Below are 21,071 nucleotides of genomic sequence, written 5' to 3' on the forward strand. Positions count from 1 at the left end.
CCCTTCCCCGCCGTGCTGCCTGCGCCGACTCCACGACCGCAGACGTCACTCTACGGAGCCAGGACCTCGAGGCTCTCGGAACCGCCCGCGGCTCGGTGAGCGGGGCCGCGCCTAGGAGTGCGGCGGGAATCCCCGGGCACTACTTGTCCCCGCGGAGTGATCCCACGCAGGGCGAAAGCGGCCCGCGACGGCGGCGGGGCTGCCGCGGAGGACGCCGGGCCGCTGGCGCAGCGACGTCGCGGGAGGCGGGGGAGGGCGTGGGCGTGAGTGAGTGTGTGTGTGTGGGGGGGGGGGAGCGGGCCGGGAAGTAGTTCCGGGTGCGCGGCCCCGGATGTTGGCTGCTCCCGCTGCCGCCGCCGCTCTCGGCGCTGCTCGGGGCCTCGGCCGCTCGTAGCAAGCGTTGTTGGGACCTTTCCCGAGGGGCGGAGACGCACGCCACGGCCGGGGGCTCGGCCGGGCCGTCCCGGCCTGCGCAGCCCGAGGTGAGCGTCTGCCGCGGCTGGGGTGGCCGCCGGGTCGGGGCGGCGGGCGGAGGAGGCGGGGCTGGGGCATCTCCCGGGACCGAGGCAAGGGGGCTGCCCTCGGCGAGACGTCCTCTGGCTCTGGAAGCCGCGGCGCGGTGGACTGCGGCTCGGGCTGCGGCCCGGGGCCCGGGGCCTGGCTGGCGGCGAGGGCCGGTCCCTCCCTCCCCCGCGGCGCGGCGCGGCGCTTCTGCTCAGCTGCTGCTGCCCCTCAGCTGGGAAGCGGCGGCTCCGCGCGCCGCCCCTCCCCCAGGTGGGGCCCCGGGGGGACCGGACGTGGATCCCTGGGGCGCCGAGTCCGAGGACTGCGATCATCTCGCCTTCCCTCCCTCTCTCTATTCCTCCCTCCCTCTCTCCGTGACCTGCGCCCTTAGTCCGGGCTAGACCCGATCCCTGGCGCGATGACGGCTTCTTCCTTTCAAGCTACGGGGCGCTTTTCAGCCCGGGAAGGCGGGTGGTCCCTGGGTACCCCGCGGGTGCCCTTCGGGGTGAGGAGGCCCAGAGCGAGGGGACTGCCTTCCCGCCCATCCTGTCGCGGTGTCCTTTGCTGGCATTAGGGCAGAGGCAGCCCTTCCATGCGGACGTGTTGCTGTCCTGTGCGTGTTGCATCCTGCCCACGTGGTAGGGTGTCCCGTCCCTTCCCCCTCCCTTCATTTTTGCAGCTGGTGAAGGAGGGAGGTGATCTGGATGGTTTTTCCTCGGTGATTTCCTCGGAGTAGCGAGGAAGGTGTTAAGGTCAGTTTGATTTGCTCGACTTGTTAGTTAGCTGGAAGAATGTAGAGTTGTACTGTATGAAATTGAGGCCAGTAGTGGACATACCGGGGACCGGGTTTCATTGACATTTATTCTCTCATTAGTTCTTGTTCTTTTCTCTACCGCTGAAGCCCTCAAGAGAGTAAGTGCTTGCTTCTGATGCACTGAGGTGTATTACAGTTTTCATTTCTGTCAGCTTTTTGTGGGTACGTTTGGCCTAGGTTGTTCTGTTCCGTGATGGTACCGTGAAAGTCTTTGATGCCTTGGGTGGTTTTTGAATGAGTGGATGAATATAGGGAGATAAGATTACTAGTCATTTTTTTACACCTTTCCCTATGTTTCCTTTAATTTTTTCTTTCTGTTTTGTTCCCTAGTGAACAAGCTTGCATAGGAGTGTTACTTATATAGCTCTTTTCTTGCAGTAGAAGTAGTTTTCACCTATTTAGTTACTTCTTTCCTGAAAGCTCTTTTATTCCACTTTTTTTCCCCTCCTCTAAAAAAATATTTATTTGCAAGCAGAAAGAGAAAGAAAGTGGGTGTACCAGGGTCGCTTGCCACTGCAAATGAACTCCAGATGCATGCACCTCTTTATTCATCTGCCTTTACGTGGTTCCTGGGGAATCAAACTCTGGCTCTGGTAGTAAGGCTTTGCAGACAAACTCCCTTAATGGGTGAGCCATCTCTCCTTTCTTTTTGAGGTAGAATCTTGCTCTAGCCCAGGCTGACCTGGAATTCACTTTATAGTCTCAGGGTGGCTTCGAACTCATGGCGATTCTCCTACCTCTGCCTCCCGAGTGCTGTGATTAAAGGCTTTCGCCAGCACCACACCCGTCTTCCCTCCCTTTTATATTGAGTACTATTGAGTTCTGTCCCTTGACACTTTTTTTAATTATTTATTTATTTGAGCAAGAGAGAAAGAGGGAAGGAGAGAGGGAGGGAGAGAGAAAGGGTGAGCCAGGGTCTCCAGCTGATGTAAACAATCTTCACGTGCTTGTGCATATGGCTTATGTGGGTCCTGGGGGATTGAACCTGAGTCTTTTGGCTTTGCAGGCAAGCACCTTAACCACTAAGCCATCTCTCCAGCCCTTGACACTGGTTTGAAGCATGTGTTTTATTTCTTAATGTTTCATCCAGGTTAACATTTTCATCTTCCTGTGTTTTGCTCTTTTGAGACCATACACATTGTTTTCTTTACAGGGAATATAGATCACTATAGCTATGAGAGAATATTCCTTTTAAACCTTAGCACTTATTTATTGACAAAGAGTAATTACTCCATTTTTTTGGAGCAAGTGATTTCCATTTTTTAAAAATATGTATTTACTTGCAAGCAGGACAGGGGAGTGGGGGAAGGGGTAGTGCAGGTGCACCAGGGCCTCCAGCCACTTCAAATGAACTCCAGATGTGTGCACCACTTGTGCGTCGGGTTTACATGGGTACTGGGGAATCGAACCCAGGTAGTTTAGTCTTTGCAGGCAAAAGCATCTTAACTGCTGAGCCATATCTCCAGTCCATGATTTTCATTTTTTATGGTAAGGAGAGGTATATAGATGGTGATTTGGATTTTTTAGTTAGATGAATCTGAGTTTCTTTTTTCTGTTTTTGTTTTAATTTAAATGCTTTAGTTTATTTGCACAGAGAGAATATGAATATGGGTGCACCAGGCCCTATAGTCACTGCTAATGAACTCCAGATGCATGCACCACTCTGCATCTGACTTTACATCAATACTGGAGAATTGAACCCGGGTTGTTAGGCTTTGCAGGCAAGGGCCTTACCAGCTGAGCCATCTCTTCAGTCCTCTGTTTGGTTTTGTAATGAAAATGAAGTGAATTTCTTTCTAGATTTTGAACAGTTGAAGATATTAGGGAGTTTCTTATGCCTTTAGGTGTTTTTGAATGAGGCCACAATATGCTTATTAACTACTGAACCATCTCCCCAGCCCAACCCCCTTTTTTTAGACAAGCCCAACAGACTGCCTTTTTAAAAAATTTATTTATTTATTTATTTGAGAGCGACAGACACAGAGAGAAAGACAGACAGAGGGAGAGAGAGAGAATGGGCGCGCCAGGGCTTCCAGCCTCTGCAAACGAACTCCAGATGCGTGCGCCCCCTTGTGCATCTGGGTAACGTGGGACCTGGGGAACTGAGCCTCGAACCGGGGTCCTTAGGCTTCACAGGCAAGCACTTAACCGCTAAGCCATCTCTCCAGCTCAGACTGCCTTTTTTTTTTTTTTTTTTTTGGTTTTCGAGGTAGGGTCTCACTCTAGCCCAGGCTGACCTGGAATTCACTATGGAGTCTCAGGGTGGCCTCGAACTCACAGCAATCCTCCTACCTCTGCCTCCCGAGTGCTGGGATTAAAGGCGTGCGCCACCACGCCCGGCTGCCTTTTTTTTTAATGAGAGAGAATTGGCATGCCAGGGCCTCCAGCCCTGTACTTGCACTTCAAACATGTGCACCCCCTTATGGTTTACGTGGGTCCATCCTCTAGCCCTTTTTTTCTGTAAATTTGCTTATTTATTTGAGAGAGAGATAGATATTTTAAAAAAAGAAACAGATTCTTGAGATAAAAATCACATATACATTTAAAGTGAACAACTAAATGGTTTTTAGAAAGAATTTCATATGGGCTGCACAGATGGCTTGGTTAAGGTGCTAGCCTTGTTCCACTCTCCAGGTCCCATTTATAGCCAGATGCAGAAGTAATGCAGCTATGCAATGTCGCACATTCACACAAGGGGGCGCATGTATCTGGAGTTTGTTCACAGTGGCTGAAAGGCCCTAGTGTGCTCTTTCTCTCTGCTTCCTTCTCCCTCTCTCTGTCTCTCAAAAATAGAATAAAATAGAAATAAAATAAAAGTTTCTTTGCCTTAAAGATACAAAAAAATTATTTGAGGAGAGAGGATACACACACACACACACACACACACACACACACACACACACACACACACAGGAAGGGAGGGAAAGAGGTTGACTGAATGAATGAATGAGAATGAATGGGCATATCTGGACCTCTAATCACTGCAAATGAACTTCAGATGCATGCCCCAGCCACCTTGTGCCTGGTTTATGTAGTTACTGAGGGATTGAACCTGGGTCCTTACTTTTGCAAGCAAGTGCCTGAGCTGCTAAACACATCTCTCCAGTCCTTAATTTTTTTTAAAGTACATTTTAAAAAATGTTATTTATTTATTTGAGAGAAAGAGAAAGAAAGAAAGAAAATGGGTGCACCAGGATCTTCAGCCTCTGCAGATGAACTCCAGACACATGTGCATCTGGCTTATGTTGGTCCTGGGGAATTGAACTTAGGTCCTTTGGCTTTGCAGACAAGCACACCTTAATGGCTAAGCCACAGAGATAGAAGAGAGACAGAGAGAATGGGCATGGCAGGACCTACAGTTCTATGGGTCATTTTGTGCATCTGGCTTTACGTGGGTACTGGGAATTAAACTTGGGTCTTTGGGCTCTGAAGGCAAGCACCTTAACTGTTGAGCCATCTCTTTAGCCACCCCTCCAAGTGGCTTTTAACATATATTGCTAAACACAGCCATTACCACAAAGCTTTTTGGAACATTTCAAAAAGAAATTCCATACCTGTAGCAGCCACTCCCTATATCCTTCCTGCTTCCCTAGTCTGAGCCAACCACTGATGTCCTTTCCTATAGATGGCATAATGCTATTTCATTTGAATGTCTTTTATGTCTGGTGTTTTTCACTTAGCATGTTTTATAGGTCGTTGATGGTGTAGTGTGTATCAGTATTTCAGTCATTTTATTGCCAAATCTACTTTGTGAATATACAGTAATTTTTTTGTCTATCCTTACACATGGAAACTCTTCATCATTATCAACTAATCTTTACCTTGCAAATCCTTCATGACTTTTAGCTCATGACCTGTGCTCTTTGAGGCATCAGGGTATAAAGATGAATAAGGCATGGATGGCCCTTGAACATTCATGTAGAGCTTTCATGGTTTACATACATGTTATCTCCATTGATCACACAACAAACTCCTTAATGTGAGAAAGAGATGAGTCCTCTGAAGGTGTGGTGACTTGCCTTGCATTACATATTAGGTCTGATGGAAGAAATAGGTCTTAGTGCTTGGCCCTGACATTTCTTCTGTGTGCATCTTACGGGATCCCTCTGGAAATTCCCAAGGCTCAAGGGGACTGGAAAATCCACTTCACTTGAGGAAATCACTATTCTTTAAAACTTTATTTTTGGGCTGGAGGGATGGCTTAGTGGTTAATGCATTTGCCTACAAAGCCAAAGGACCTAGGTTCGATTCCTCAGGACTCACATTAGCCAGGTGCACAAGGGGGTGCTCGTGTCTGGAGTTTGTTTGCAGTAGCCGGAGGCCCTAGCTCACCCATTCTCTTCCTCTGTCTCTCCTTTTTTCTCTGTCAAATAAGTAAAACATATTTAAAAGTTTATTTATTTACTTTTAAAAATTTTTTTGTTTATTTTTATTTATTTGAGACTGACAGAGAGAAAGAGGCAGATAGAGAGAGAATAGACATGCCAGGGTTTCCAGCCACTGCATATGAACTCCAGATGCGTGTGCCCCCTGTGCATCTGGCTAACGTGGGTTCTGGGGAACCAAGCCTCGAACCAGGATCCTTAGGTTTCACAGGCAAGCGCTCAACCGCTAAGCCATCTCCCCAGCCCTAAAAATTTATGTTTATTTTGAGACAGGGTCTTGCTGTGTAGTTTATGGTTACCTTTGAACTTGCCATGTACAGTAAGCTGATATCTTGAACTTGGAGATGTTCTCTCACTTCTGCCTCCTGAGGGCTGGGATTATAGCAGCTATGGACTGCCACGGTCAGCTTGGGAGCCCCTGGATCTCAATGATTAATATTTGGGATTTAAAATAAAGACTTCCAGCTGGAGAGATGGCTTAGTGGTTAAGGCACGTGCCTGCAAAGTCTAAGGACACAGGTTTGATTCCTTAGTATTCATGTAAGCCAGATGCACAAGGTTGTGCATGTGCCTGGAATTTGTTTGCAGGGGTTGGAGGCCTTGGCACATCCCCATCATTTCTTTTTCTCTTTGCCTCTTTCTTTCAAATAAATAAAATGTTTAAAAAAAATGAAGACAAGCTCGGTGTGGTGTAGCATGCCTTTAATCTCATCACTCAGGAGGCAGAGGTATGATCATTGTGAGTTTGAGGCCAGCCTGGGACTATAGAGTGACTTCCATATTGGTCTGGGCTAGAGCGAGACTCTGCCTCAAAAAAACAACAAAACAAAATGAAGACTTAAGCAGAATTTTGTTACTTGTTTGCTATTTTAAGATAGTCATTTCATATTTCTGTCTTCTTTCATAGCTTCACTGATAATGGTAGTAGTATTAGTAATAGTTTGAGAGCTTACTGCCAACATATAGATATATCCTAAATACACGCATTATATGTGCCTCACAACAATACCTAAAATGTAGAATTACTATCAACGTTCTATAGACAAGGAAATGGGCACAGAGAGAGATGAAGGAACTTGCCTAAGGGTATATACTAAGGAATGGAAGAGCCAGGATTTGAACTTAAAAAAAATATTTATATGTTTATTTGAGGGAAAGAGAAAGGCAGATAGAGTAGAGAGAATAGGCATACCAGGGCATCCAGCCACTGCAGACACGCTCCAGACACATGTGCCATTTTGTGCATCTGGTTATGTGAGTCCTGGGGTATTGAACAAGTGCCTTCACTGCTAAGCATCTCTCCAGCCCTTGACAGGTTTTATCTTTTTTTTTTAAATTTATTTTTATTAGATATAGACATGCTTAGTATGTAAACAACACATGTTGGTACCATCCTTTTCTTCATCCCTGCCCTTTTTCTGAAGAGGCCCTCCTGGTGGGGGATGCAGGTCAATCCCATGGGGATTGTGGGTCATGCATTGTGGGGGCAGTTATAGGGGAGAAGCAGTGTTTCTGTGCATAATGTCCCAACTTGTGACTGTGACAATCTTTCTGCCCCTTCACATTTGAACTCTTGGAGTTTTAAAACTCATTACTTATCTTATTATATTTTAGGTTTTTTTTTTTTTTTTGAGGTAGGATTTCACTCTAGGCCAGGCTGATCTTGCATTCACTATGTAGTCTCAGGGTGGCCTCGATCCTCTTACCTCTGCCTTCCCAGTGTTGGGATTAAAGGCATGTGCCACCACGCCTGCCTCATTACCTTCCTTTTTTTTTTTTTTCTTTTTCCAGGTAGATTCTCACTCTAGCCCAGGCTGACCTGGAATTCACTCTGTATTCTCAGGGTGGCTTCAAACTCAAGATGATCCTCCTACCTCTGCCTCCTGAGTGCTGGGATTAAAGGTGTGTGCCACCACTCTCGGCTCATTACTTCTTAATCATACTGTTCTGCTTACTGCTTACAAATTAATAGAGGGCAGTATTTCAAGTAAGGGTATGACTAGAATATGAAGACTAGAGAGTTAGAATATAGTTGGAGAAGCAGTGAAATTAACTTGATACTGCACCCACATTTCTTTTAAATGTGGACCTAAAGCCATAGTACACACAGATATATGTTATTTAGACATTCCATATGTGTTCTTTTGTTTGTTCCTGCTAATAGCATCGCGACTCACAATGACATACTTTGAATGTTCTTTGCTGTTTGGCTTTACACATTGACACTGTTTAAAAACTTGGCTTGAGAGACCTGAAGCTCACTTTTATCTCTTTGCAGTCTTAATTCAATATTTTTCATTTTGAACAGTTAGCCTTTCAATCTGAGAGGAGGTTCTGTATCTGCAGTCCAGAAAATACCACAGTGGCATTAGCTGTAAAAAATTTGAATATCTTACCTGGTGTGACTGGATGTTAGTGCACAAATAACCAGAGTATAGTGTTTTGGTTAAAGAGATTGTCTTATACTGAAATTGGAAAAGGCATCTGTTGTACAGGATTTTTAATTTAATAGAATTTGTTATAACCAGATTAGCAAAGCATTATTACCATGGGCCATCTGTTGGGGTATGGAAATAGCTTTGTTACATGGAACCAGATGTTGTACTTATATTTATAACAATGGCATTCTACGTATTTTAAATAACCTTTTGTAGCTAGGTACCTTTGACTGCTAATTGTTTAACTTACATATCAACTGATAATCTGAGAATGTCATGTTTTTCAGACTGATTAATACTCTTATGGGATTCAGACAAAAATGAAACACAAAACAGATGACGTAAGGTGTCCAACTTAATTACTATAAGAAGATAAAATATAGAATAAGCAGTAAGTATATGATGTGGTATAATTATGGCCCTATTTAATAAGAACTCTTACTTTGACACTTCATTTCTAAGCTACTTTGGTTACTCTAGGAATTTTACTGTAAACCTACTGTGATTTCATTTTGGTGTAATTGGGTTTATATTATTAATACTGCAATGTTTGACTTATTTCTCGCTTTCAGTGGTAAAATGTCAGGCACCCAAGCTTAGGAAGTGCAGTAGAAGGAATTGTTAGAGTGTAGCATATAGTCTGAGAATTTTTAGTTTCTAGAAACATCCTATGCTGTCTGTTTTTCTTTACCTCCAAATTATGTGTAGGGGAGGGTCTTGAGTTCCATTGAAGTGATGGCCATATTCCATAATGACTTTGTCTCTGAAGGATATTTTGCCTGTCTACTCAACTGATAGGCAAAGTTTTCATCTGAAGTACAAAGCAGAAAGCTACAACTGATGTTATCCTAGTTGGAGGGAGCCTTTGCTTAGTGCAGTTGTGTCAGGACATTCAGATGGATCTTCTGGTTGATGAGAAGAGTTTGGTGAGGTGTTAGGTCACATTTACTAAAAACCCTAGCAGTTTAAATCTGCTTTTTTTTTTTTTTTTTTTTTTGAGGCAAACCCAACACACTGGCCTTTTTATTTTATTTTATTTTTTTTTGGTTTTTCGAGGTAGGGTCTCACTGTAGCCCAGGCTGACCTGGAATTCACTATGGAGTCTCAGGGTGGCCTCGAACTCATGGCAATCCTCCTACCTCTGCCTCCCGAGTGCTGGGATTAAAGGCGTGTGCCACCACGCCCGGCTGGCCTTTTTATTTTAAATGAGAGAGAATGAATTGCTATGCCAGTGTCTCCAGCCACTTCAATTGAACTCCAGATGTGTGGGCCCCCTTGTGCACATGTGTGACCTTGTGCACTTGCATCACTTCATGCGTCTGGCTTATGTGGGACCTGGAGAGTTGAACATGGGTCTTTAGGCTTTGCAGGTGAGCACCTTACCACTAAGCCATCTCTCAAGCCTGAAATCTTTTTCCTGAGGGTGACATCTACCCTTTATTTGAAACCATTAATAGGATTAGTTTTTGATAATTTCTGTGATAGAAAATGAATTAGGGTGCAAGACTACTGGAACTTAACTAATATTTTCATGTGTTTGCTTACAAAGAATGGGTTTGGGAGGGGTGTAATATGGTTGCAGTAGGTTTAGATCCTAGGTTTTGACTGATGGATACTTATTGAGTTACTAAAAATAGCTTTAAATAAATTTCTGTGGCTTGGCAGTAGAATGCTTGGAAATGAACTAAGTCAAAACAGCCAGCTGTGCAGCAGTAGGTTGGTTCTTCTCAATGAAGATGGCACCGACTGTTGTGGCAGGAGATGAATAATGTTTCTGCTGTTTTCATTATGTCTGCGAATCTATCATTCTTTACACAAGATAGGCCAAATGTGAAGTGTATGTATGTATGTATGCATGCTAACTATCATGTATGCATGGATAGCAATCACCATCAGGAACATTAGCTTTGTATATCAGAGGAAATCATGTTTCTTATTATTTATGTAGAGTATGTATAATTTTGAAACATTCCCATCTTGCATTTGGATGATGTTTTTTTAATTTTAGGGTTTTTTTTCTTTTTTATTGGGGGGGGGGGCAGATAGAGAGAATGGGTGTATCAGGGCTTCCAGCCACTGCAATTGAACTCCAGGTGCATTTTCCACCTTGTGCATCTGCCTTTTGTGGGTCCTTAGGCTTTGCAGGCAAGTGCCTTAACCACTAAGCTGTCTCTCCAGCTCTGTATGTATGTTTTTTTGAGAAAATTTTCTTTGATCTGTTGCATCATGGAGCCTAGTAGTCAGTAGCCTTGCCATAGATAGTTAAGTGATATTCTATTGACAAATGGGGAAAATGAGGTACAAACTGAGTTAATATCACCTAATTATTTGTTTAGTAGGAGAGCAGACAGTAGAACCCAGACCTTGTGTTGTCCTGCTATTCTTTTTTTATTTTTAATTTTTAAAAATTTTTTGTTTATTTTTATTTAGTTATTTGAGAGTGACAGAGAGAGAGAGAGAGAGAGAGAGGGAGAGGGAGGGAGAGAATGGGTATGCCAGGGCCTCTAGTCACTGCCAATGAACTTCAGATGCGTGTGCGACCCCTTGTGCATCTGGCTAATGTGGGTCCTGGGGAATGAAGCCTCGAACCGGGGTCCTTAGGCTTCACTAGCAAGTGCTTAACTGTTAAGCCATCTCTCCAGCCCTGTCCTGCTATTCTTGTACTTTATTTTTCTTAAAAAATGTACATGTTAGTGAGGAACAGATTTTAGATTTTTGAGGTAAAAATGAAAGGCTTTTTTGATCCCAAGTGATCTTAAATTACTTAGAGCAGAGCATATTTTATGACCCTGGTAGGCTTAAGAGGCATAAGACTACTGGGGGCAACTTCCCCTTGTTAAATTTAGTTCTACTTCTTGTCATTGGAAACATTTTTGCTTCAATCTGAATTTTTCTGCTTTAGAATTCTGAGGGTGAGAATGGGAAAGAAACTGAAAACTTTCAGGTTAAGTCTCAATTTATAAAAGTATATGCCTGCAAAATTAGAGATCACTCCTGAACTTGATTCTAGTAACGATGCCTGGGTCACTCTGCAAATATGAGACTTAACTGTCCCTTAACTGATGGGTAGGAATACCGTCAGTATATAGAGGAGTGAAACTAAATAGGAGGGAAAAGTATAACAATGGGTAATTTAAATTTTCTTTTGAAAACCTGTCTCTACATTTAACATAATTCTTTTTCATTTTTTGTAGACAGAACAAAACAACAACAACATGATTTTTATGGTTCAGATGACAACTTGGAAAATGTGACTCATCTGAAGACCAGTTTAGACATTTGGTACTATTGAAGTATTTTGCTTTTTTCCCCCAAGATTTTTAAAAATTATTACATATTTTGAGAGAGAGAGGGAGGGAGAGAGGTAGTCACTGGGAATGAACTCCAGACACATGTGCCCCCTTGTGCGCATATATGACATTGCATGCTTGTGTCATTGAGCATCTGGCTACATGGGATCTAGAGATTGGAACATGAGTTCTTAGATTTTGCAGACAAGCACCCTAACCATTAAGCCATCTTTCCAGCCTAAAGTATTTTGCTTTTTAAGCAGTTATATAGATAAATTGGTTTGATAAATTACCTGTTTAGCTTGTTAAATTGTGAATGTGTTAGATGATTTAATTTTTTTATGTCATTTCAAGAAATTAATTTGTCCTTTATAAAAAAACTTTTTATTTATTTATTTTATTTATTTGACAGAGAGAGAGAGGTGGGGGGGAGGCAGAGGCAGATAGAGAGAATGGACGTGCTAGGGCCTTCAGCTGCTGCAAATGAACTCCAGAAGCATGTGCCACCTTGTGCATCTGGCTTACATGGGTCTTGGCAAATTGAATCTGGGTCCCTTGACTTTGCAGGCAAGCGCCTTACCTGCTAAGCCATTCCTCCCAGCCCTAATTTGTCCTTTAAAAAATATATTTGAAAGAAAAAGAGAGAAGGAGGCATCTACAGAATGGGGCACACCAGGGCCTCTAGCTACTGCAAATGACTCCAGACTCATGCTCTACCTTGTGCATCTCTGGCTTATGTGGGTTCTGGGGAATTGAACCTGGGTCCTTAGGCTTTGCAGACAAACACCTTAACCACTAAGACATCTCTCCAGCCCTAATTTGTCCTTTTAAAGGAACCAAAATCTGATGCTTGCTTACAGTAATTGTCAGTAAATGACCTGAAAGTGACACCCTAGTTTATAATGAAAACAAGACTTAAGCTTCATTCTCTGCAGGTTTCTAATAAGAGAAACCACACTGTTTCCTAAAGGCGCTGTTTCTAATTCAGGAGCATTAGATTCATTCATTTCTTATTTGATTGCTTATTCATTTGCCATCTGCACTAAATACCAGGGTCATAAGTAACAGACAGGGCTCCTGCCAGCAGAGATCACAGTTTTTACTTTGGGAGACAGTCACAGAGATAGCATTGGCATGTGGCAGAATCCTGTGATTCTTCTAACTAGAAAGGCAGAAGGACTAGCATGCTTGTTTGAAGAACTGAGTGCATTTAGGGTGTAGATATTCATGGATGGCTTTAAGAGGAGCTGACACTTCTTGGTTATTTCTTTGACTCAAAATGTTGAGAGTATACTGATCTTAGGAGCAGTTCTTCTCTCCCACCTTTTTTTTTTTTTTTTTTTTTTTTTTTTGAGGTAGGGTCTCACTCCAGCCAAGGCTGACCTGGAATTCACTATGCAATCTCAGGATGGCCTCAAACTCACAGCAATCCTTCTACCTCTGCCTCCCGAATGCTGGGATTAAAGGTGTGCCCCACCACGCCCGGCTTTCACCTTTTCTTTTTTTTTTTTTTTTTTTTGGTTTTTCAAGGTAGGGTCTCACTCTGGTCCAGGCTGACCTGGAATTAACTCTGTCATCTCAGGGTGGCCTTGAACTTATGGCAATCCTCCTACCTCTGCCTCCCAAGTGCTGGGATTAAAGGCGTGCGCCACCACGCCCGGCTCTCACCTTTTCTTTTTAATCAGGGTTTTGACATTTGGTTCTAAACTCACTAGTGCGTATTCCTCGCTGTGCTAGTGTTCTACCTTGAAAGTGCTCTTAACCTGCCCTGCTCACTACTCAACATACACTTACTCTGCTGTGAACTAACCCGTGAAGAGTTCATGGAGCTGTTACCCTTCTTGATCTGGGTGCTGTTTGTGTAATGAAGCCTAAGGTCATATTTTGCTTCTTTGTAGCAGCCGAGTCACAACCTTGGCTTATATCCAGTTCTCATATTAATTAACAAGAACGTTCTTTGAGTAGACTAAGAGATTTCCTATTAAGAGCTATCGAATGAGTACTTGTTTCTTTTGATTAAGTGTATGTTGTTTTCTCAGAAGTACCAGTCATTTTTAGCTTCCTGAAATTTAAGAAAGAAAAGAAAAAGAATTAATTGTACCATGCTAGAATTGAACAAGTAACAACCAAAAGACTTCTGTCTACCTGCACTGTTGGACATACTCAAAAGCATGTAAAATTGAAGCCAGACCAGGTGATGCAGGCCTGTAATTCCAGCTACTTTTGAAGGCTTAAGGAGGGTCATACATTGAAGGCCTACTCGGGCTACAGAATGACTTCAAGGCCAGTCTGGGCAACTTAGACTTTGTTTCAAAATGAAAAGTTAAAAGAAAGCTGGTGATCGAACTCAGTGGCAGAGTATCTGCCTAGCATGTATGAGGTCCTGGGTTCAACCTCTCAGCCTACAAAAAAAGTTTTAAATACGTTTAGCTTCAACAATTAAGACTTTCTACATAATCTCAAATTCCTTTTTTCTTTTATGCTGGTTTATTTTAAAGAAAATTGTAGACACTGTCTTTTTACTCCTATGTGAGTATGCATTTCTTGAAATACATTTTTTTATAATCACATATCATTATTGAACATAATAATGTACAATTGATAGTATTTCTTAGAGGCCATCAAATTTCCAGTTAAAATTCCTGATTGCTTAAATATACCATTTTACAATTGGTTTGTTTGTGTGTATGTGTGTGTATGTGATGTATGTATGTTGTGCACATGTGTATATGTGGAGACCAGAGGTTGATGTCAGGTATCTTCCTCAATTGCTCTCCACCTTTTCCTTCCCCTTTCTCTTTCCTTCCATCCTTTCCCTTCCCCCTTTTTCCTTATTCCTGTCCTTTCCCTTTCCCCTCTCCTCTCCTCGCCTCGCCTTGCCTCTCCTTTCCCCTCTCCTCCTCCTTTCTCCCTTTCCCTCCCTTCTCCCTTTCCTCTCCCCTTCCTTCTCCCTTCCCCTTCCCTTTCCCTTCCCCTCCCCTCTCCTCTGTCACCATGGGGGGGGGGAGAGGGGGAGACAGAGAGACAGAGAGACAGGGAGAGAGTGCGTGCTCACATTGCATGGACGCCCCAAGGCCTCCAGCCACTGCAAATGAACTCCAGATGCATGTGCCACCTTGTGCATCTGGCTTACTTGGGTCCTGGGGAATTGAACCTGGGTCCCTAGCCTTAACTGCTAGGCTATCTCTGCAGCCCATCCACATCCACCTTATTTATTGAAACAAGAGTTTCTCAGTGAACCTGGCACTTAATGATTCAACTGGAGTAGCTAGCTAACCAGCAAGCCTCAGGGATCCCATGTTTCCATCTCAGGACTAGCATTACAGCATTGCTGTGCCTCGCTTTCACGTTGGTGGTGCAATGTGAACCCAGTTGTTACACTTGTGGAACAAGTGCTTTTACCATCTGAGCCAATGTGAACCCAGGTGTTACACTTGTGGAACAAGTGCTTTTACCATCTGAGCTTCTGTGATTGGCTTTTAATGGACTTAAGATCCAGACAGGGTCTCTGTGTCGCATTTGGTTGTGTTTCTCACATCTCTTATCCTAACTGTAGCTCTCCTTACCGTTATATTCTTTGTTTTGCGACAAGGTCTTTCTTGAACTTGTAGCAACCCTCTTGCCTCATGCCTAAATACTGGGATTACAGGCATCAGCACTACAGCTGCATTTCCTTCTCCTTACCTTTTTGTCATAATTTGATTCTTTTCCTTTATCTCTCCTATACACAACTCTAATTGTTCTTTTTGAAATACAAATCAGACCTTTTCTTCACATTAGTTCAGCAAATACTTTGGGATATTATGTACAGAACATGCTAGACATTATGGGAAATATGAAGTTAATTTGACATATATTGACTTACTAGGAGCCAGTATTATAATAGTAGACAGATGCATAGTGAAACAATACGGAGAGGGTTATTTGCCCTCTGGGTCACATTTAACTACAGCCTTCCACCCGCACCCAACGTTGCTGCTGTTGGAATCTTCTGCGTGTGTTACTTTAATTATATTCATAAGGAACAGGGTATATTTTTCTCTTGGAATTATAGTTTGTGGTCTGTCATAGCTTCCTTTGGCTCTTTTTAAGTCTACTTTATTATTGTTATTATTATTATGCTAAAGATTAAACCCAGAGCACCTGTTAACCATGTGCTCTGCCACTGAATTGTGGTCCCAGACACCACTGACTCTTAACTACCTTTTTCAAGTGGATTAAAACCACCTGTAAGCCTGTGTGATGGTGCATACTTTTAATACCAGCACTTGGGAGATAGAAGTAGGAGGGTCACTGTAAATTTGAGGTCAGCCTGGGATTACAGTTTCCAGAACAGCCTGGACTAGTAGTGTGAGGGACCCTACCTTGGTGGGGGGGAGGAGTAACCCAAATCCACGAACCCCACCAAGTTTATATTATGTAGCATTTTAAAAAATGTTTTATTTATTTATTTGCAAGAAAAGAGGGAGAGAGAATGGGTGTGCCAGTGTCTCCTGCTACTGCAAAAGATCCTTAGATGCATGTGCCTCCCTAGCCCTCATGTAGCTTTTTCTTATAAACATCTTGAGCAGATACCATGCTATCTTCTTCCTTTTTTAATATGAGACCAGGAATTTAATAAGTACATTCAGAGAATCTTAGTTAATATATCTGGCTTTTGCTACTTTCCGTGAATCTAGAGTTTCTGCTAGTTCAAAGGAAGTAAACCAGATCTGCATTTCTGAATTCATTCAGTGATCTGAATTAGGGAAACATGTACATGGTTTTCATGTTACCTTTTTACCATAATCATAACTAATAATTACTACTTTTTGGTTGTTCAGACATGACCTTCTCAGGCACTTGAGGCAGCCATTGTTGATTGAACAGAAGACAGATGATAGTAAACCTGTCTGCTGTTCTCGTTGTAAAACCAGTATTTCCTGCATCAAAATCACTTGAGATAATTTTTAAAAAATATTTTATTTTTATTTATTTATTTGACAGAGAAAGAGGGAGAGAGATAGACAGAAAGAGAATGGGCATGCCAGGGCCGCCAGCCACTGCAAACAAATTCCAGACACATGCACCCCCTTGTGCATCTGGCTAACATGGATCCTGAGGAATGAACCTGGGTCCTTTGGCTTTGCAGGCAAGCGCCTTAGCCGCTAAGCCATCCCTTCAGCCCATTTTTTTTTTTTTTTTGAGGTAAGATCTCACTTTAGTGCAGGCTGATATGCAATTCACTGTGTAGTCTCAGGCTGGCCTCAAACTCACGGTGATCCTCCTACCTTTGCCTCCTGAATGCTTGATTAAAGGTGTGTGCCACCATTCCAGCTTTGAAATAACTTACCACTCTGGTTCTGAAATAACTTAAAAAATATATATATTTTATTTATTTATTTGAGGGGGGGGGGAGGATGAGGAGAAGGCGAGAAAGCTGGGGCCTCCATCCACTGTAAAGGAATTCCAGATGCATGGGCCACCTGTGTGTCTGATTTAACTGCTAAGCCATCTCTCCAGCTCTTGACTTTATTAGTTCTTATGGTATAAAGTATATATAGCCTCCTGTATTTTCATGTGTAGTACAGCACTTCATTCCTTTTGACACCCTCTAAGTTCTGACAGGTTCAGTTTACTTTTCAGGGGTGTGGTAGGATCTCTTGCTTTGAATTATGCCAGTCAAAGTACATGAATCAAATGCCTAAGATAAAGATCCAGGATCCAGAGAAGTGGCATCTTGGCTTTCTAAATATAACTGAGGTCAGATTTAAAACCTCAAAACCTGTCAGCCATCTAAAAGCTTATTCTGTCTTTGTTTAGTGATTACTTTTCAAAAGCAATTTAAAATGGAAGGGTTCCACCTTTGGCAGTATATAATTTTTTTTAGAGAGTCTATAAAGGTGATTTAAATTTAACATGTTTTATTTGTTTTTGTTTGTTTTGTTTTTCCGAGGCAGGGTCTCACTCTAGCCCAGTCTGGCCTTGAACTCACAGTGATCCTCCTACCCCTGCCTTTCAAGTTCTGGGATTAAAGGCATGCGCCCCTGTGCTTTTATAAACATTTGTCAGATTTTCCATAAAAATAAATCTGTAAAATTAGAACAAATATACTTTATCAGACCACATGATTTGATTTTGGGTCCAGATCTTGTAGGTAAATGAGCAAAGTTGAAAGATGGGAGTGTCAGGATTATCCAGTGAGCTAGTGACAGACCCAGAAATAGATTACTTGCTTGGGTTATTATTTGGTCTGAAGAGGATAGCCTGTGATCTGTTGACATAAGTTGCAGGAAGTGAGGTTTGGAGTTTGGAAGAAGTTATAGCTTTGTTGTTTGGCCAGGAAGCACCTCTCTTCCCCTTCATTGACTTTAGTCCTAAACTGTGGAGAGAAAAGGAGGCATTAGGCTTCCTTTCCACTTGCAGTCTTAGAAGCTGATGGTGGTTGGTTAGTATCAGCTGCTGTGTCACTCCTTTGCTTGTCCCTTCCTAATTCAGACAGGGGTATAGCCTAAATAGTTGAACTATAGATAGTAATAGAGAGACTTTCTTCAACATTTTTTTTTTTTTCAGTTGTATGAACTTTTATAATGGGTTGTACATGTACCTTTCTTAAACATGATTATTGAATAAAACATGATTTGGAAATAGTGGAGACCACCAGAAAACAAATTCTATTGAATGACTTCAAGGGGTTATTGATTTGAAAATGTTCCTTGATAGTAGAGTTGCTTTCTGGTGAAATCATTGCCTTCCCTTCCTGTTTGGGGTTTGAGGATGGATCTGTAGGTCCTACAAAAGGAAGTAGGTATTTGATGGGATTAGAACATTTGTATGTGATAACATTGACTCCGCCTCCTCATAGCTGTGTTAGCTACAGTTCATGTATTATATATACAGTTCCCTAAAGTGTAAAAATGAGTGTTTTTTAGTTTATTCACAGGGTTCCATAACTGTAACTACACTCTAATTTTAGAACATTTCTTCCCTCTCTAAAAGAAACTCCATACCTGCTAATCCCTATTCTCCTTCCACCTCTCTTGTCTTTGCTGGTCCTAAGAAACTATGAATTGAATTTAATCTAATTATTAATACATATTTGCCAATTTTGGATAGTGGATATATAAACAGAATCATACAAAATGTAGTTTTCCTGACTATATTTTTTCAAGGGTTGTATCTGTTACAGCATATATTATTGCTTTTGTCAGTTCTGGATGAGTAGAACCCATTTTATTTATTTGTTTGTCAGTTGGTGGACATTTGGATTGTTTCTGCTCTTGTTGTTATACCTTAATTTTGCTATGAATGTTTTTGTTTAGGTTTTCTGTGGGTTTGTATTTTCATTTGGGGTATTTTAATAACCTTAGGAGTAGAAATTTTGGTTTCTGTAGTCAGTCACTGTTAGCTTCATAATGAACGGGTACACATTCAGAGGAGCTGATTGACATCTGCATTGGCAACTAGAGAGTTTTAATTTCTCCATATCATTGTAGCACTTGTTATCTGTAGTTAGAAAAATTTTTTTTTTGAGGTAAGGTCTTATTTTAGCCCAGGCTGATCTGAAATTCATTACATAGTCTCAGGATGTCCTTGAACTCATGGCAGTTCTCCTACCTCTGCCTCCTGAGTACTGGGATTAAGGAGTGTGCCACCATGACCGGCCTTAAAATTTTTTTTAATTGGCATGCAAAGAATTAGGTTTTCTGTGTAGTTTAAAAAATTAATTAATTAATTATTTTAATATGAGAGAGAGAGAATTGGTGCTCTAGGGCTTCCAGCCACTGCAATCAAACTATAGACACATGTGCCACCTAATACACATTAGTGACCTTGAACTTGCATCACTTTGTGTGTCTGGCTTATTTGGAATCTGGAGAGTCGAACATGGGTCCTTATGCTTCACAGGCAAGCACCTTAATAACTAAGCTATCTCTCCAGCCCTTCTGTGTAGTTTTGAGTGTAGTTACCCTAGTGGGTGGTGAAGTAGTATCACATTGTGTGTGTGTGTTTTTTTTAGGCAAGCCCAATAGACTGGTCTGTTCTTTTTTTAAATTGACAACTTCCATAATTACAGAAATAAACCATGAAAATTCCCTCTCTCCTCCCACTTTCCCCTTTGTAACTCCACTCTCCATCACACCCCTACCCCTCTCAATCAGTCTCTCTTTTATTCTGATGTTATCATCTTTTCCTCTATTATGATGGTCTTATATAGGTAGTGTCAGGCATTGTGAGGTTATGGATATCCAGGCCATTTTGTGTCTGGAGGAGCACATTGTATGGAGTCCTACCCTTCCTTTGGCTTTTTTTTTTTTAATTCATTTTTATTTAGTTATTTGAGAGTGACAGAGAGAGAGAGAGAGAGAGAGAATGAGAATGAGAATGGGTGTGCCAGGGCTTCCAGCCACTGCAAACAAATTCCAGACGCATGCGCCCTTCTGTGCATCTGGCTGATGTGGGTCCTGGGGAATTGAGCCTCGAACTGGGATCCTTAGGCTTCACAGGCAAGCGCTTAACCACTAAGCCACCTCTCCAGCCCTCCTTTGGCTTTTACATTCTTTCCACCACCTCTTCCACAAATGGACCCTGAGCCTTGGAAGGTGTGATAGAGATATTTCAGTGCTGAGCACTCCTCTGTCACTTGTTCTCAGCACTATGGTGCCTTTTGAGTCATCCCAGAGGTCACCGCCATCTGAAAAGAGACGCTTCTCTAACCAAAAGTGAGAGTACATACATTGGTATGAACATTAAGAGAAGTGCTTACTGGACAGTTTGGTGAGCATAATATATACATTTAGCCAGATAGCAGCTGATATTACACCCTTAGTGCTCATGACTTGTCCCATCATAGGTTTTCATTATTAGGCATGTACTCCCTCCTGTGGAGTAGACCTCCAGTCCAATTAGAGAGTGGTTGGTTTCCCCTATAACAGACATGCCGCCTTTGCACCTGTTGGCTCATTTGGCCTGGCTGGCTCAACTTAAGGCTTGCAATGTCCATAGTTGTTTATTGCCATTAGTGACTTTTCTCTCTCCCATGGAGCTGCATGCAGCATAGCTTTTTTCCAGCTTTCTATCAGCTGGTCTATATGGAGGAGGTTTCCAGCTCAGCTATATAGCAGGTTTTCTCAGTGACCTTGCATCTCAAGCATGTGAAGTCTTCAGCAGTAGGGTCTTACCATCTATTTCTGGTGGGAATCCAAGAGCCTCAGCAATGGCCTGTAATGTTTTGGGGGCATCAGAGACCTCCCTGGCCAATAACTCACTGGAAGGTATCCTATCCCTGGCACTGAAAATTTTCTAGTACCAATCTATGGCTTCTGGGTGTTACATTGTCCAAAAAAGTAGGTTTCCATATGACTTATTCATACCCTCTTAAATCTTGATTAATCCCCCTCAACTTTCCTTTATTCAGTCTCTTCCCCTGACCTCACTTAGGCCTTTCTTTTTTTTTTTTTTTTTTTTAAATTTTTATTTATTTATTTATTTGAGAGCGACAGACAGAGAGAAAGACAGATAGAGGAAGAGAGCGAGAGAATGGGCGCGCCAGGGCTTCCAGCCTCTGCAAACGAACTCCAGACGCGTGCACCCCCTTGTGCATCTGGCTAACGTGGCACCTGGGGAACCGAGCCTCGAACCGGGGTCCTTAGGCTTCACA

At 42.5% G+C, this 21,071-nt stretch overlaps 1 protein-coding gene across 5 annotated transcripts in view; it reads left to right on the forward strand.

Annotated features, from left to right (window-relative positions):
- The window catches only part of Foxj3 (forkhead box J3), a 131,552-nt gene continuing 110,481 nt past the window's right edge, over positions 1-21,071 (forward strand). For 3 of the 5 annotated variants that reach the window (XM_004670481.3, XM_045149447.1, XM_045149448.1), the window contains exon 1: positions 359-482. The gene's annotated coding sequence lies outside the window, so the exon portion shown is untranslated. Of the gene's footprint in view, positions 96-358; positions 483-881; positions 1,257-8,428; positions 8,533-21,071 lie in introns of those variants that run through there. The other 2 variants (XM_045149445.1, XM_045149446.1) reach the window with 2 other exon arrangements.

Source organism: Jaculus jaculus, chromosome 5, assembly GCF_020740685.1.
Source record: "Jaculus jaculus isolate mJacJac1 chromosome 5, mJacJac1.mat.Y.cur, whole genome shotgun sequence".
Classification (NCBI taxonomy): domain Eukaryota; kingdom Metazoa; phylum Chordata; class Mammalia; order Rodentia; family Dipodidae; genus Jaculus; species Jaculus jaculus.